Source organism: Xenopus laevis, chromosome 9_10S (assembly GCF_017654675.1).
Source record: "Xenopus laevis strain J_2021 chromosome 9_10S, Xenopus_laevis_v10.1, whole genome shotgun sequence".
NCBI classification, from domain to species: Eukaryota; Metazoa; Chordata; class Amphibia; order Anura; family Pipidae; genus Xenopus; species Xenopus laevis.
Genome location: NC_054388.1, coordinates 81,289,984 through 81,303,514, shown reverse-complemented (window position 1 = coordinate 81,303,514; position 13,531 = coordinate 81,289,984). Strand labels below are relative to the sequence as shown.

Sequence of the window (13,531 nt, the reverse complement as noted above, 5' to 3'; positions counted from 1 at the left end):
ATTAACTATAACTTTTAGTAAGATGTAGATATCGATATTTTAATACCTTTTAAAATACCTGTCTTTATCTAATTGCTAAGAGAAGAAACCCTAGGATCCAGAATTATGATTTTTTTTCCTCCTATGAGGCAATTGTAGAAGCTTCATATGGCTTTTTTTAGCCTTCCTCTAGATCCCCAAAGTTTTTTTACCCATGAGCCACATTCAAATACAAAAAGAGTAGGTAAGCAACACAAGTATAAAAAAACATTCCTAGGGGTGTCAAATAAGGACTGGAATTGGCTACTGGTAGACCCTATGCAGACTGGAGACTACAGGCAGTTCTTTTTTATACAACCAAAACTTCCTCCAAATGAGGAATTCAAAAATAAGCACCTACTTTGAGGTCACTGGGAGCAGCCTGAATTCTTCATTTGCCACTACAGAGTCTTACACAGTTACACATCTTGGTGAAGCCAAAGTTAGGTAAGCTCATGATGACCCTTAGGGGCAGATTTATCAAGGGTTGAATTTCGAAGTTATCAGACGAAAAGTGCCTGTTACATTATGTGACTGACCTAGGCATCTCTAAAAGCAGATTGAGAAGAGAAAATAAATGCCATGTTCAAGATGTGAAATATCACTTCTGACATGTGAACGATTGCCTTTGACCCTGCTTTGTGGCTCATAACTTTCAAAAAAGGATGTCCAGGTTTGAACAGATAATACTCCCACATTGAAATTTCAAAGGCATAATGAAGATGATAGAATATACTTTGTGTTGGTTCAAAGCTGTGGAGGATCCATTTCAACCAATACTCATGTGGTTAGATCATTTTGTAGAAAACCTTAAGCCCTACATACAACCACTTTAGTATAATTACATTTTCAAAGGATATAAAGGGGGAAACATTTTTTTGTTTAAAGGAACATAATTCTAAAAAATAACAATTTATCTAGGCAATTTTATGTTCTTAAATGTGGGGCAAGAACACTATGGATAACATCATGAAGTAAGCATTAACCAGTATGAGAAAAACAACTCACTGAATAGAACATGGAGTGCACATGCCCCAAATCATTAGCAAATGGAATATATCTTTAACATCCAATAGTAGCAGCCTAGCTACTGAGATGTTCACATTAAAAATTTTATTTACAGGAATTGCCTAACCCCTTCCTCTCCCAAAAAAAAGAAAAAGAGAAAGCCTTCTGCTTTCCATGCATGAAAGAGCACGTCATCCTAGGATACGAGTATGTGATTTTTTGATATACACATCTGAGTAGTGTCCCTGCTCTTTAACTGCCTACTTTTCTGTTTGATCACCAACACTACAGGACATATAAAGTGTATGGCATTTTTTTTTTTTTTTATATATATAAAACATTCTGAGTTTCCAAGAAAAAGAGAGCAGCTGGGACAGTGCTGTGGGTGCACTGTTTATAAAAGTGTGCATACCAGAGTTACAATGGAAATTTAGAAAGAACTTGAGTTCCATTGTTTAATAGCCACATTTCAAGTGACAGCTACGTATTTTGGAAGGTGTGAAAGAGACTAGAGCTTGGCCAGCAATTACCTAATTTTTCATTTGGTCGTATTTGGGAATGGCATTATCAGAGAAAAACATTCAGCATCTGAAAGCTTCTAGATTCCTATTTTATATTCTGTAGTGGATTAAAAAGAATTATCATGATTTATATGGTGTCGTTTTTATCACTATATCACACTGTGTGCATTGCAAATAATTTATTTCCTCTTCATCATAAAGTGAATGGGAGACAGTATTGCCAGCTTTGCCCATTTCCCAAAGGGGCAGTTTCTATTATCAGCAGTGCTATTATCCCACTTCAGAGAAGTGGCAGCAACATAGAAACATAGAGGTGCTGTCAGTTCTGGTAGCTGAATACTTCATGAAAAGCTGATCTATTCTTACCTGCCCATTCTTCTGTTGATAGGCTGCTGGGGCGGGGGGAGAAGAGTTGTGACATAAATCCAACTTGCAGTTGCAGCAGTAAACTAAAGTTTATCAGAGCACAAGTCACATGGCTAAGGGCACTTGGGAAATTATGACATCTAGCCTCACGTCAAATAAAAAAAAAATGTGTGTGTGTGTGTGGTGTGTGTGTGTGGTGTGTGTGTGTACTAGGACCTTAGTTGTTTCTGGGATCTTCCCGTAATTTGGATCTCCATATCTTAAGTCAATTTAAAACATTTAAACATTAAATAAACCCAGTAGGATTGTTTTTCCCATCAACAAGGAGGAAAATGTATATCTTAATAACCTAGTTTGGATCATGTATAAGGTACTGACTGTTTTATTACAGAGAAAAACTAAATCATTTAAAGGGGTGGTTCACCTTTAAGTAAACTTTTAGTATGTTATAGAATGGCTAATTCTAAGCATCTTTTCAAATGGTCTTCATTTTTATAGTTTTAATTACTTCCTTTCTTCTTCTTCTGACTCTTTCCCACTTTCAAATGGGGGGTCACTGACCCCATCTAAATAACAAATGCTCTGTAAGGCTACAAATGTATTGTTACTGCTACTTTTTATTACTCATCTTTCTATTCAGGCCTCTCCTATTCATATTCCAGTATCTTATTCAAAACAATGCATGGTTGCTAGGGTAATGCGGACCCTAGCAACCAAATTGCTGAAATTGCAAACTGGAAAGCTGTTGAATTAAAAGCTAAATAATTAAAAAACCACAAATAATAAAAAATGAAAACCAATAGAAAATCGCAGAATATCACTCTCTACATCATACTAAAAGTTAACTCAAAGGTGAACAACACCTTTAAAAAAAATTTAAAGTATTTATTTAAAATGGAGTATATGGAAGATTGCCTTCTTTTAATCTGGAACTTTCTGGATTATGGGTTTCTGGTCAATAGATCAGTATTTTATCAGAATGGTAATCACCAGGGTAACTTCCCAGAAAACTGCACAGCATCCAGTTTATGGGAGATTTTTCAATGAGAACACAAAACAGGATGTTTTATAAATGTGGCACAAGTTTATGAATGTCAGCAGCATATTGGGGCATGCCATGCTTGCGCTCGATTCTACTGCCACAAGTAAGGAGAACCTCTGAATAAATGAAGGGAGGTATAAATTACAGGGCTCCATTACACCTTCCATTAAATGTGAAAAATGGAAAATAATTGTGGAAGAGTTTTACAGGTCAGGTATGAACTCCAACTCAGACTACAGTACTTAACTATTAGGAATAGTGCGATTTATACTGTGTGCTCATATATTTTGTTGTTTTAGATTTATTTCCTGTATTTTTCATTTCCCAAACTTTCTTAAATATGTCCCCTTTTAGTTATAGACATATACATCCAGGAATAAAAGAATCTACAGCCCTCCAGGTGTCAGCATTAGCTGCTGGCGATGGTGTCTCTTGTAGGTGACAGTTGGAGATAGAATCCTTCTCCGATGTATTTACTTTACTATTATTCCACTTATTATGACATGTTAAAAGAAGACCAGATGTTCTAGAGTTGCCAGTAGCATATACACCTGCCACAGAGATTTGATACAAACAAACTGTTCAGCAACAGCTGTGCTGCATCAGCAGGAACTGTACAACATTAGCACGAGAAACTAATGGGAACGTTTGTCTGCAAAAACAGAATTACAAGGGTTTCTGCTGTCATTTGAAATACCTAGAGACAAACAATGGCAACTTTACTGACAAGCATGGATAACTAGATTTCATGCAGCTACCAGCTTATTCGGTTACTGTTTTCCCTTGAGTAGATCTGATGTACAAACACAAAATCCAAGAGGAAATTTAGTCATCAGCATGTTTTAGACTTAAAGTAGAAGTTTAAACCTAAGATACCTAAAATGAGCATAATATATATCTATATAATATATTATATATTAAAGTAACTTTTTAACTAAACTTCTTCCACATCTCCCTTTATAAACAAAGCAATTGGTTCAGAGCTCGTTATCTTCCTTTGAACAATTAAATCGCCTCCCTTCCTGAACTCCAGCCTCTGAGCGCGTCAGTATCAGGGGCTTTTCAGTAAGGTAATTAGTTATATCTGCTCTTCTTCTGCTCTTCAGGACCAAGAATTGCTAAAATGAAACTGGTTACGTTTTCTTATTTAGAGATGAAAATAGCACAAAAAACATGGGTATTTCATACATAGTAATTTTCATTAAAAGCTCAAGCTGGAACTAAACCGTAAAAGCATTACCTTTATCCTGGCTGCAATTCCACATTTTTGCACAGCCCTTTACAGGGATAATACATTCACATCAGTCCCTGCCCTAGTGAAGTTTACAGTCTTAAAGGAGAATTCAACCTGTAACATAAAACCCCCTACCCTATGTAGACCCCCTCCCTTCTCCCCCCACAGCCTATCTGGTACCCGGGGCAAATGCACCTAACTTTTTACTTACTCTTCGTTGCAGATTCTGTCCTCGGGAGTTCACGGCCACCATCTTCTTTTCTTCGTTAAACTTCAGAAGCAGACCATTGTTTTCGCTGCAACTGCGCATGTGTCAAAAGTCACAAAAATTTCCGAAAGTCACAAAAAATTTCACGTAAAATTTTCAGAAATTTTCATGACTTTCGGTTTGGGACCGGAATATTACTCCAACTGCACATGTGCCGAAAACGGCAGTCTGCTTTTGAAGTTTAACGAAGAAAAGAACATGGCGTCTGTGAACTCCCGAGGACAGAATCTGCACCGAGGGGTAAGTAAAAAGTTAGGGGCATTTGAAGGTCCCTGACACATTCACAAACAGTAGGGTCAATTTAAGCAGCAGCCACTTAACTTGCCTCTATGTTTTTGGGTTGTGGGATGAACCTGATATGTTTGGAGTATAGCATGAAGCCGTAGTACACATAGGAAACCAGTGCAGACATGGGGAGAACATAAAAAAAAACTTTTTGCACATAGCCCAAGCTGGAATTAAATTTAGAACCTCAGCGCTGCAAGACAGACATGCTATGGAGTCATTACCTTATTTTCTTCCCCTGTCTCATTCTTCCAGGACTAGCAGGCACTCAAAGGGCATTTAAAGACCTTTTTCATGCTGAAAAAGATCTTGCAACCTGCAGAGAAAAGTTTAATCTTAAAATGCAATGCATAAAAGCTAGGGAACATAATCATTAAGACATATCTACAAATGCTGGCATGTAGTTTTGAATATTAAAATCAGAACATCAAATGGTCTCTGGAATTAAGATTAAAAACACCATCTTAAAAAAGGGCATCATTGTGAAGTTTGTAAATAAAGGATATGATTTTTATATTAAATAGCCCTGCTATTTTCCCACACATGTTGCCTTTGTTTCAGTTTTACTACTCCCACAATCGTTTTGATGGAACAAATAAAATGTAAGTATACTCTAATACTCAGTACTTTGAATCCCACTGTTCTGCACAGTTGGAGGTCTTTATTTTTTTCAAAGGTTTGATTAACTAAACTGTATGCAACTGTTGTTTGTAAAATGTATTTTGCAGACTAAATGAAAAAATAAAAAAAAAAGGCTATGTACAATATCAACGAAAAATACATTTTGCTGCTGTCTTACTGGTCATTGATTACTCAGCAAGTCCAGTTGTTTTTAGATTGACCTATACTAGATATACCATGACCTGGATGAATGAAAATCTTCATAGTCATGTCTTACTGGTATTAATAAAGGGGCCCATTTACTTAGCTCGAGTGAAGGAATAGAATAAAAAAAACTTCAAATTTTGAATGTTTTTTTGGCTACTTCAACAATCGAATTGGCTACTTTGACCTTCGACTACGACTTTGAATCGAACAATTCAAACTGAAAATCGCTCGAATATTTGACCATTCGATAGTCGAAGTACTGTCTCTTTAAAAAAAACTTTGACCCCCTACTTCGCCACCTAAAACCTACCGAACCTCAATGTTAGCCTATGGGGAAGGTCCCCATTGGCTTTCTAAGGTTTTTTTGGTCGATTGATTAAAATCCTTCGATCAAACTAATTGCAGTAAATCCTTGGACTTCGATATTTAAAGTCGAAGGATTTACGTTTTGCAGTCGGATATCGAGGGTTAATTAACCCTCGATATTCGACCCTATGTAAATCTGCCCCAAAGTGTTAGTTTGCTGCAGAATTAACTGTAGACAGGGAATTTCAGTTGTGGGCCAGAAGCAGAATAGAAAGGCTAATCTTAAAACCATAAACAATTAAACATGACCAGCTGTAAAGTGGTTTAGGGCAGTTCCATCTATAACACGAGACAGAGATCTTCCTCTGACTGAATATCTCATAGAAATAATTATAAACTTTCGTGAGGGAACATTTTCATGTCCTTGAAATGTGTTGCTGCCTCTAAAGTCTGAAGCTAATTCAAGTCAAAAAACTGATGTATATGTGGACTGAATATTTAGCAAATAAGCATAAAGATATTTCAGTAAAATATTAAGAGAACTATGATTAACTAATGTAATGAACGTGCACAGCTTCATGAGCACACCAGATAATTTAATATAGTATTAGAGACACATAAGTGATCAAATCTAATTCATCAAGAGTTCATGGATTTAGAAGACTCACTGTGTTTTGCTTCAGCCTGCTGTGATATTTGTGACTGCTGTCACTGTAATTTTGCAACCACATCATGCTGCACAGCATTACAGGATATCCTGGCATTTATGAATAAAAGATTAGAAGCACAAGGAGAGATGGATAGCTAGAGGAATAAAGTGGGGGAGGCATTCCAACTCAACAGCAGAAAAGAAACAAGAGAATGTGACAGCACGATTGGGTGCAGCAAAGAAATAACGGACAAGTGGGAAGATTTCAAACTTTTTTTTTTCTTCATATCTGTTCTACCAGACCCACGGAGAAGTCATTATAGTGTTCTCTTTGAAAGCTACCAGTTATTGCTTAGCAACCTAGTATAATAAATCCAGTTCAGAGACATTAGCTCCATACAGTTGCAGGTAGATGTAATAATATTTAATTTCTCCCATTGTGTTTAATATTACAATGGGCACTGACTGACTGACTATAAAATGTTCCACGTCATTAATGAAACCTAACATATTTTTCAGATATGTAATACTGTGAACAGAAGCCTCGAAAGGATTGACCTTTCCCCTGCTCTAAAAGGCAGAATTTCCCTTGAGTATGAGTGAATGCTGGCATGTTTGTTCTCAAATGGACAGCTTATCCACACAATGGTTTAGATGCAAGGGCAATTTAGTCTCTACCTGTTACTGCTTCACATCCTACTGAGTCCTCTCAGTATCTTAAAAGCTCAAATGCATGCTTCATAATAGGATCAAAATAACCTGTTGTTCCATGCTTGAAGCATCTCACACAGTGACTGCTTCTTGGCAATCATTGACTCAAAGATGGACTGTAGCTGCTGTTTCGTGTCCATATTAGAGGAAAGAAATCTTGCCTGAAGCTTCTCAATCCCGTTCCGGAGCTCTACCTCCTCCATCTGAGAAAGTAACAGAGTATAAGTATTAAAAACTGTAATAAAAATTTGATCTGAGAACCTGGGTTTTATTAAGCTCTTTAAAACTCTACTGTATATGATTTAAAAAGCCACTTTTCTTTTAGAATTTGCACTTGATTTGTACTTGTTCAAAATAACAGACAGATCAGTCCAAATGATTATTTGTATATGTAAATGTTCTTGTAGGAACATATACTGTAGGTGAAATTCTGATTGGGAGAAATTATCACTTTTATTACACAACCTTATATAAATTTCCACCTTAAATCTATGCTATGCTTTATTGTAGCACTATTTCTACTTATGCGCAGCTTTTGAAAAACAAAAATAGAAACTTCCATCCAACTGAAATAAAAAATGAAAGTCAAATGCACTTTAATTATATAATTGACTTTAGATCCACTTTAATTAATCATGAAAGGCACAATGTGGTAATATTATAGACAGGAACTATGCGTGAGCAGTGTAATGTATGTATTAATCTGACAGAATATCTAGGAATAGGAGGAAATAATGGAAAGTAGTTTTGATGTGAACACTTTACAATTAATTATAATGAAAATATGACATCAGGGAAAAGGAGAAAGGAGACATGCTTAAGTGTGGAATTCTAATTGCTTTATAAACATACAGAGAAGCAGGTTAGTAATGATTTTTGCTAATTTGTAATAAAATGGGATTTTAGTGGGCAAGTGCACCAGCAAATATAAAACGGTGACTTTATGCAGTTCAGGACAGCAACTGGACATGAGATGAACAAAGGACAGAGTCAACGTTATTGACCTTCTGAAAAAGGTAAAATTATTAAAATGCAGTCTAAAAAAGATTTGCGTATTTGAAGCAATTTGTTGAGTATTTTATGGAATATTTCAAAGCAATAAACAGATTTAATAACCTTTAGGTAAGTAGCAGCTATGAAAAAAAATAAAATAAAAAAAAAATATATATATATATATATATATATATATATATATATACACACACACACATATATATATATATATATCTATATATATATATATATATATATATATATATATATATATAAATAAATTGGCCTAAATTATTATTTTATTTTATTACACAGAATTAAAAGGAGGTGAGCATTGGGAAACGTTCACAAAAAGCGGTTGACTAGCAGCAGTTTTGTTTTACTCTAAAAATATTTTGTAAGAGTAGCATGATGGGGGGAAGTGCTTTTGTAAACTAAATCAGAATGTAGGAGGAAGTTTTCATAGGCTACCTGATACTGCAAATGGTCAGGCTCAGCTATTAAAAAGTACATTTACCTCTTTTTGTGCAAAAAGGTCTTCCATCTTTTTCTTCTCTTGTTCTGCTAAATGTGTCTGTTTTGAGGGAGGTAAGTCGCTCATCTACTGCAACATACACCTGGGTAACTCTGATGAGAAATAACATTTACATAGTAAGAAAAGTTGGCATATCAGAATGAAAACATAAATGTAATATTAACATGAACTGAAAAAGTCATGGTCCATTCTTGTGCTTCAACTAAAGACATTTTGCTAAATTAAACATGCACCAGAACAAACTACACTGCTTACACACACACACACACCCACACACACGCCTAGCATTAGAAAATAATTCTCTATCTTTCTTGAATAACATGGCTTAAAGGGATTGTTCACCTTTAAGTTATCTTTTAGTATGTCACTGAATGGCCAACTTTTCAGTTGGTCTTCATTATTTAGTTCTTGTAGTTTTTTTAATCATTTGCCTTCTTCTGACTCTTTTCAGCTTTCAAATGGGGGGTCACTGAAAATCTAAAAAGCAAATGCTCTGTAAAGCTACACATTTCTTTATTTCGCATCTTTCTGTTCAGGCCCTCTCATATTCATATTCCAGCCTTTTATTCAAATCAATGCATGGTTGGTATGGTATTGTGTACCATAGCAACCAGATTGCTGAAACTGGAGAGCTGATGATTAAAAAGCAAAATAATTAAAAAACCAAAAAAAATAAAACATGAAAACAAATTGTAATTGTCATAATTTCACATTATTCGCTATCGACCATCGAATTGGCTACTTCGACCTTCGACTACGACTTCGAATCGAATGTTTCGAACTAAAAATCGTTTGACTATTCGACCATTCGATAGTTGAAGTACTGTCTCTTTAATATAAGCTTCGACCACCTACTTCGCCACCTAAAACCTACCGAGCACCAATGTTAGACTATGGGGAAGGTCCCCATAGGCTTTCCTAGCAATATCTGATTGAAGAAAAATCATTTGATTGATGGATTAAAATCCTTCGAAGGATTTAATCATTCGATCGAACAATTTTTCCTTCGATCGTTCAATCAAACGAATTACGGTAAATCCTTAGACTTCGATATTCGAAGTCGAAGGATTTAACTTCGATGGTCGAAGATCGAGGGTTAATTAACCCTCGATATTCGACCCATAGTAAATGTGCCCCTATATGTCATACTAAAAGTTAACTCAGTGGTCGACAAACCATTTAAGTCAGATTCATCAGTTATCCTTATATTCTGTAGGAAACCAATTTTGTATGGAGAAATTAGGACCCTTAATATTTTACGCACCATGCTCTGTCAGTAAGGGTGCATGCCCTTTGATAACTTTGGGGTGGGGGAACCCAACCTTTAATACCTGTGAGCAACATTCACATGTAGAAAAAGAAGAGGTGCAAAGCAAGCATGAAAAATGTTTCCAGGTTTTGCCAAATAAGGGCTGTAATTGGCTATTTAGTATCCCCTATGTGGACTGGCAGCCTACAACAGGCTCTGTTTGGCAGTACACCTGGTATTTATGCAACCAAAACTTGCCTCCAAGCCAATAATTTAAAGGGGTTGTTCACCTTAAAACACTTTTCAGTTCAGTTGGTCCACCAGAAATAAAGACTTTTTCCAATGACTTTCTATTTTCTGCATTTGACCGTTTTTTCTAATATTGAAGTGTAAAGTTTTGTGTTTCCCCTTCTAAAGTATCTCAGGAGGGAAGTTTGCCGACTCTTTAACCTAAATTGATACATTCAGTTGATACATATTTTATCTTTGTCCCTGTTGAGCAGAATTCCTGAGTTTCATTAAAAGCAGCTGTTAGAACTGATACAATAGTTGTTAATATTCCACAGATATTGCTGAGAAATGTAATGTTAGCTAATTTTATCAACTAAATGTAGCAAATTGTAACAGTTCAGAATGCTCCTGGATCACTGAGCTGCCAGACTGAAACACTAGAGACAGGAACACTAAATTTCTATTTAAATTTTGGGGAAACGGTAAAACATAAATAATGGAAAGCAATTGAAAAAAGTCTTTGTTTATGCAGAACAACCCTTTTATAAAGAAGCACTTGCTTCCTTGTCATCAGCAGGAGAAAAAAACAAAATAGGTTTTGTTGCCCGCTGTACTGGAGATTAATGGGAGGCGACAAAATGTCCCATCTGTCATTGCCCTTAAGAGTGGACATAGGCGGACAAGGGCAAGATAAAAAAAGATTATTATCACAGAGAGAATGCTTTTGGATTTGGCTTTTACAATCGAGGTATCCAAAGGGTCTTAATGAGGAATTCAATATGTCTTGTTTTTTATAAAATATTGATTGGTCTTTATTTCTCTTGCAGATGAAAAATTGAAAAATTTTTGTAATTCCAGCACAGGGACAGGTATTCTTTCTTGATTATTCCCTTTTATATATAGGGTAAGATAAACCTTTTAACGTTTGTAACTTTTGTAACTATTTATGTTTATTATGTATGCTTTTTTAGGTACTTCACTTTTGCAACAAATTGGACACTAATTATTTTGTTACAATTTATCTTTGTCACTGAACACTGGACTATTTATTAGGAAATCATCAATTTTGAGATTATTTCATGGACTATGAATGTTTTACATTTTCTACCAAGTTAAATGCCTTTTGCACCTGATAATTAAGTTAATCACTTAACTATAAATTGTAAATAAATATCTCAACTCTTTGAGTTCGTGTAAAATTGTTGGATTCTTGCCTGAAGTCAAGAAGTGTGTTTCCATCAGTTACTTTCACATTTCTACATAATTCAGTTTGCATGTGTTCAGTGAAACGGGTTGAGATTATATATATATATATATATATATATATATATATATATATATATGAAAATATTTGTGACTTTTGACAATTTTGGACTATGGGATTATTGTAATTCCTTTTCAAATGGTTACCTGACATCCTTAAATGTATGGAAAGAAAGTGACCATGCTAGATCACTGCAAGAGAGAAGAGGACAAGTGGCCTGTCATGGAGACCACCAACCCTGCTGCTCAAATCCGCATTTCCAGTATCAGTTCTGGGAAAAGGGCTGCCATAGGGGAGTTTCTTTGCTGTGTTTAGGGAGAGTGGAGTGGGCCAGAAAAGAAAGCCCTGATTAAAATTTGACTTTGGGGTTAAAAATGATGTGCAATATACGTATTCCTGGATTGGTGCCACCAATAAAAAAAAAAAAAAACGACCACACTGACAGAATGATAAATGATAATAAGTATATGGTTATTTAGGAAACTGGCAGAGATCCTAATCAAATTGGCTTCCTTTAGTGTTAAAACAATGCCTAACATAAGAGAACAACCTGTGAAAAATGATAGCTGCTGTATAGCGGGTGCTCAACAGAAAGGCCACCCAAGTAACTTTGTTATGATGTTTTAAACTCTGCAATAAAGTGTCCAAAATGCTTCACAGAGTTCTCCTACACAAACACACAAAAATTCAAGAGAGGGAATTGGGTAACAAGCTGGAAGAGTTCACTTTTGGGAGAAATCCTTTAAGTCTTGAAGGATTGAAACTTTTGCTGGGCTTTGTTGTTTGATGTGTATCTTTGGAGTTGGTATGCATACTGCAAGAAGTCTGATTGGGGAGTAACTCCAAAAAAAATATAAATGAAGCTCTCAGTTCAAAGGAAAAATGCAAGCAAGAAATAAGGTGATACAAAGATGCAAAATACAGTGCAAAGTACAAACTCAAGTGCAAATTATACCATGCCAAGGTTAGCTGCAGCTCCAGTCATTCCCCTGTGTAATAGAAGCACTTGCATTTGGTTCAGAAGAAGAAGCAGGATAACATACCATTTTCTCTGCACTAAGTTTTATTTTGTTTCTCCATTACATCCAGCTCAACTGTAATAATTAATTCCTTGTCTAGAGAGAAGCTCTGCCCCCTTTTTCTATCTAAGCTGTCTCTTTCTGACTGTGAAGACCTCAAAAAGGAGTCTCCTGTGCATGTCCCCTACCTCTGCTCCAATGGAAATCAATCAGGCATGGGCAGCAGGCACATTTTTGGGGTCTTCCCAGTCAGAGAGAGAGAGAAGGAGAACCAATGGCAATGCCCTTTAAATAACCTCATCTGCAAATACTCCTAGCCTATTGCACATGGCGAGTCATGTGGGACTTCTCTGCAGCTGCACACCCACACAAGCCCATCTTGTTAAGCTGCCACCAAAAAGTTATTGTGGAGGCCTTGTTTCTAGAGCAAGTTTCAAACATGGCAGTTAAGTATTCCAGTTAATGACATGAAATTCGTATGCATTTCCTACTTTTGCACTCAACTACCGTCTGTGTATTTTCCATTCCTAGACATTCCCACTTCACAGACACTTCACTTACAACTGATTTGGGCAATAGGTGTCATCCTATGACAGTGTCATGTTAAAAGTGAGCAAGTTCTTTGGTAAGTCCAAGTCCACTGCAAATGCTTTTTGTTGCTCAGCACCTTCAAAATAAATGTCACTAATTATCATATGAACATATAGTGTACCTTGTCAATATACACAATACCTAAAGGATGCAACCATCTGATTGTAGGAAAAGTAGTGGTGGTAGTTATGGTGAATGGTGTGTCCACAGGGTTCTGCATTAGCTCGTCAGATGTACTGGTATCCATAAAAACGCAACTCTAAATATTTTGCAAACAATATAGACCAGGAGTCATTGGACAGAGGTACAACTGAAATTGCATGAAATGAAGAGAATTAATCCAAAATCAGTTCATGGAATGTATAAAAGAGGCACTGAAAGAACATACAGTAGTTACTTGTGCTAAAAAATTA

At 35.9% G+C, this 13,531-nt stretch overlaps 1 pseudogene; it reads right to left on the bottom strand.

Annotated features, from left to right (window-relative positions):
* The window catches only part of LOC108702294, a 58,742-nt pseudogene that overhangs the window by 24,477 nt on the left and 20,734 nt on the right, over positions 1 to 13,531 (bottom strand).